Consider the following 5,525-nt stretch of genomic DNA (forward strand, 5'->3'; position numbering starts at 1 on the left):
GCAGGGAGGGAGGACAGACCTCCACCACACACCGACAGCAGCTCCAGCCCCCCCGGGGGAGGGGGAGGGGCTCCTCCCATGGGAGGTATAGGACCAGGTGGGGGCGGGGGGAAATGGGGGACCACACATCACCCCCAGCCTACCCCCACCCCAAAAGCAGCTCCAACAGAACGGCCAGAGGGCCCCAGGGAGCTGCAAAACTCATCCGGGAGTAAAAGGCAGGAGCAGCAGGTGCCCCCCCTCAGGTCCCCGTCTATGGGGCTTAGCAGAAAAGGGGGGGAGTGGGGACTAGAAGTACCCACTCCTGCTGAGAACCCTGACCCCAGGGAAGGAGGCTACTCACCCAGCCTTGGCCCTGCAGGGAATGTTGGGGGGCACAGAGGGGAGAAGCTCTTTCCCCCCTCCACATTCCTTTTGTTGCCACGATCCTTAATTCCCTCCTGCCCATACCCCTACAGGCAATGGCAGACGGTGCAGTGGCCCTCCTCCCACTCCAGCGCACCTTGCCCCACGTGGGGCTGCCACAGGGAAGTGCCAGGCTGGGAGATGAGGTGAGCACAGTCGTGGCAAGGTCGGGGCCCCAGTTAAGCTGTGCCCCACCACCGTAGGCAATGAGGGGTAGTAATGGGATACAGAGTGAGTGGCGAGAGAGAGTGGAGCTAGGGGAGGGAAAGACGAGAGGAGACGAGAGGAGATGAGAGGTGAAATGTGGGCAGAGGGATTAGAGAGATGGCTGAATGGTCTACAGTCACCTGGCTTTGGAAAGATGGGTGCTCAGTGTTAAGGCAGGCTCAAGGACAGCCCCCCAAGTCAGAAGGGGTTGCATCAAGAGTCCTGTGGGGAGAGAGCACAGGAACTCGGTTATTGGGCCTCGAAGCAGAAGCCTGAGAGCACATGGTCAGACTGCCACTGTCTGAAGGGCCATTATCTTACAGAAGGTGCACATACTCCCAAGGGCCATTCTTGCCCTGGAGATCTTGGCCTTGAGGCCAAAGATGTTTCCATTTCTGATCTCCATAGGGAGGAGGGACTTAAGCCCAAGTGGGTCAGGCCTGGCCTGGGTCCCCATACACACTCATTTTGTCCGAGCCCAGGCCTCCATGAAGGAGAACCTGGTGGCATTGCCCCAGGGCTTTCCAGAGATGAGCCTCCCCCATCCCCACCCTCTCCCCATCCCCAGCCTACCAAAGAGTATTCACCCCTTCCCATCCTTGACCCCATGGGTTACTATCTCAACTGTGGAACAACCAGACTCTTCCTCACCCTGTAGAGGGTCCCCTGATCCAGCCACCTCTGCATGCCCCTTCCTGAAGAAAGTCCAGAGACAGGCCAGAGGACCCACCGAATAAAGATAACGTACTGTTGTTTCTTGGCTGAGACACTTGAGTTGTTTAGTTTGGGCGTGAGGGCGGGACAAGAAAAGAAGCATTGAGAGCCCCTTGGGGGCTGTTAGCCTTGTGCTGATCTCCCGAGAGTCTGAGGCCACATCGCCCAGGACATCTAAAAGCCAAAAGGAGCAGACAAGAAAGGGTGCCAGAACGGTGCTCCTGGAACAGGCCAAGGGGCCTTTGGTACCAGAAGGGCCTATGTCCTAGGCTGTGATGCCAGTAAGCTAAGGGGATGGGTGGGCCTGGAGCTGCATTAGGTGAAACCAAGAAGGGGATGGGTCGGGGACAGCTGCAAGTGGTTGGCAGGGGATAGCTGGGAGATCTCCGAGTAGAGAGGGAATCATCTAAGGACCTCTGCTGGTTCCCAAAGAGGCTTCATGAGACCCGGGAGTCCTTCCCTGCCGGTTTTCTCATTTCTCACAGCCTGTCTCCCTCCCCCGACCCCTGTGGCCCGCCCACGTACTCCCCTGTTTGGCCCTCAGCACTTCGGGCCTAGCCACATACCCCATCCCTAGAGTGCTCTTTTCAGCTGGGGAGGGGAAGAGGTGCTGGCTCCTTTCCAGAGACGCTTCTGTAGATGTGAGAGACCCTAGGTACTGCCTTCTAACTCCTGCATCCTCAGGAGGGGAAAAGGGACTGGGAAGTAGAGGGGGGCCTTAGGCCCCAAAGAATGGACCCTTGGAGACTCCCATCCTCTCTTCCCCCTCACCAAGTGCCCAGGAGACCCCTGGCTCAGACCAGCCCAGGGCCTTGCCCGGTGGCAGGGGAAAGGGGCACCTCACTCCACCTCGAAGTCATTTGACTGTCCCTGTCCGCCTCACCACCCAGATCTTCCACCACCCCGCCAGCTGCCCCTGCCTTCCATTGCAGGCAGCAGCGCTGGGCAGCTTTCTTAGGCCATTTTCTACACTGTGCTTCGTGAGTAGAACTCTCGTGCACTGGTTCCTATGACTGAGTCTCCAAGCTGGATTCCTAGTAGTCCCCCTGTCCCTTCCTCCCTCACCTGGCTATCATTCAGTTGTTCCCCTTTCCCTGCCTCTGTGTTTCGGTGAGAGTCTCTGTATGTGTACTGCTTTCTGTTTTGTTGCATTGTGGGGCAGAGGCCTCTCTGCTCTTGTTTAACCCCATAAAGAAATAAATGGTAAGACTTGATGATAACCTCCCCTTTATGGTTTTGTTCTGTGGAGTCAAGCGCTGTGAGAGGAAAAAGTCTGTGGCTTGGGGAAGGGGCGGGACCAGAGGACACTGACCCTGTGCCCCGCTCCTCGTTGGCTCAAGTCTCAGGGAAAAAAGAAAAAAAAAAGAGGAAACTCTGTAGTAGGCCATTCAAGTGAGGAATCACAAACTCAAGCTTCTGCAGAGATCAGTGAGTGAGTCGGACCAGGTTGTGGTGAAATGCAGACTTCAGGGCTGTGAGCAGTGGAGAAGGGCAGGGTGCGCATGGTCTGCAGGGGGGCAGCTCAAGCCCAGGATTGTCTTGTGGGAACGCAGGCCCAATGATGCCCAATCTCATTCGTTTTTGCCATGAAGCCCTCTGATTTCTAAATGTTGGCTCGAGTCTGAAGAAAATAAACCCCTGTGTGGGCTAAACACATCTGCAGGCCCCACCTGGCCTGGGATTACCCGTTTCCCACATTGGTTCCAGCCTTCGGTTGTTAAGTCTACCAAGCTCGTCTCTCCTCTGCTGCTTCACTAGGCCCGTATACCCAGCGCAGAAGCGAAAGGCACCCTGGGAGGGTGGCAGGCAGAGTCCTCCACCACTACCACCTTTCCACATAAACAGGTGAAGGAAGGGCATGTGTGCAGAAGGAATCTGGCATCCTCACCCAGCTGCTGAATTCCTTTGCCAGGAAAACACAAGTAGTCCCCCAACTCCCCCAAAAGCAGCATAGCGTGGAGGTTAGGGCATGGTCCCTGGAGCCAAGAGTGTGTGAGTGCTAAGTCAAGCGCTGCCATCTCCTACGTGTATGGCTTTGTACAACTTCCTTGACTTCTTCGAGCCTTGGTGACCTCATCTGTCAAAAGGCTTATTTTGAGAATTATGTGGTGTACATAAAGCGCTTTGCACAACAGCTGGCATGGAAGGAGCCACACGAATATTGATCGTTATTATTGTCATTATGCAGTGCTCTTTCTCTTTCCATCACCTCCACCTAAAATGGTCACTGAGTTTTGTCAATTCTACCTCTGTCGTGTCAGCTCCTTCCCCTCCTTTCTGTCCCCCTCCCACTCAGCCGCGGTAGCTCTCGCCTGGACCACTGCAATGACCTACCAACTAATCTCTTGTTCAGTCACTCCAACTCCAATCCACTCTCCCCAGCACAGTGTGCTGAGACACTTAGGAGGCACTCCACAAATATTTTGCAAAAGAACTGCTGCCTTAAAGTCCACACCTAATCTTCCTAATGTGAAAAGATCACACCCGTGATCAAACTATCAGATGGCTCCACATTGCCTGTCCAAACAAGAGTGAGCTTGGACTTTCAGGAATCTTTGTATTCTGATCGGATCCCACCACTCTGATCTTGCCCCATAGATTATCCCACACTCATGTCCCCAGCCACATTTCCCTGCTGGCAGTCCACCGAATCAGCTCCGTGCCTTCTTATCCCCTACATTTTGCCCACACCATTTCTTCTGCCTTGAATGCCCTTTCTCCACCTCTACCTGTCACCGCCTCACCTAGTTTTCATAGTCCAGCTCAAATGCCACCCCTGCTATGAAGCTTGATACCCACATTGTCCCTCTCCCAAGCTGAACATGATCTGTGCTTCTAGAACTTTGCACACTTTGCACCTTAATCATGGCATTTATCACGTCCTGCCTCTATTCAATGTGGCCATTCATTCATTGAAAACATACCTATTGACATCCTATATGTCAGGCACTGTGCTCGATGCTGGGAATATAACAGTAAAGGATGGCACATTACAGATCCACAGGATAACATGATGCTATGTGTTCGGCAACCGTGATATGCTCACTATAACACTCGAGTTTTTCTCTCGTGATGTGTCAATGAGGAGAGCCAAGTTATCTTGGCCTTGGGCATAGAAAACGAAAAAGGGCGAGGGACTGGAGAAAGCTATAAACCCACAGTGCTAAGGGAGTCAAGGGCACAATGGCCCTGCCAACGAAATACAAGCATACTTCAGAGATATTGTGCTTTTCAGTTCCAGACCAGCACAATAAAACCAGTCAAATGGATTTTTTTGGTTTCCCCGTGTGTATAAACGCGATGTTTACACCACACTGTAGTCTGCTAAGCGTGCAGTAGCATTAGGTCTAAAAAAAACCACGTACATACCTTAATGAAAAAATACTTCATTGCTAAAAAAACAAAACAAAACAAAACCAAATCCTGCTAAGCATCCTCTGAGCTTTCAGGGAGCTGTAATCACTGGCCACAGATCACCATAACAAATATAATAATAATGAAAAAGTTTGACAGACTGTGAGAATTACCAAAATGTCACATAGAGACATGAAGTGAGTGAATGCTGGTGGGGAAAAAAAAAATGGTGCTGATAGACTTCTTCCACGCAGGGTTGCCACAAACCAACTATTTGTTAAAAAACAAAACCAAACCAAACCCCCCCATAGTATCTGCAAAGTGCAATAAAGCGAGGCACAATAAAACAAGGTATGCCACTCTGAGCTCCCCCTTTGTCCTGGGCCCGGGGGCCTGGTGCTCTCCCTTCAGGCTGAGTGCGGACAGTCTCAGTCTCTTCCAGCCTCAGCATACGCAAGGAGGTGGGGAGGCAGTTCCACCGAATCGCCTGGAGAGCTTTTGCTCTGACCCCACCCGCAGAGATTCAGGTTTAATTAGTCTGGGTCGGGGTCCCAGCCTCGGTATTGTTTAACAGACTCCACAGAAGATTCTAATGTGCAGCCAGGCTTATCAATCACAGGATGAAGAGAAGGCTGGGCCTACATGAAGACCTTGTTATTTGAGGACAAGTGGTGCTAGAAAAAGGACATTTACAAAGAACCCACTCGAAGTAGGGACCAACACTTCACGCTAGAGTAGGGGAAAGGGGGGAAAGGGGGAAAAGGGCTTCAACAGGACTCTATCATGAGAAATGAAATTGAAAATGTGGAAAATAGTTTTGTGTTTTGAAATGTATAAATAATTGC

This window comes from Hyaena hyaena, unplaced genomic scaffold (assembly GCF_003009895.1).
Source record: "Hyaena hyaena isolate Hyena2069 unplaced genomic scaffold, ASM300989v1 scaffold_536, whole genome shotgun sequence".
Classification (NCBI taxonomy): Eukaryota; Metazoa; Chordata; class Mammalia; order Carnivora; family Hyaenidae; genus Hyaena; species Hyaena hyaena.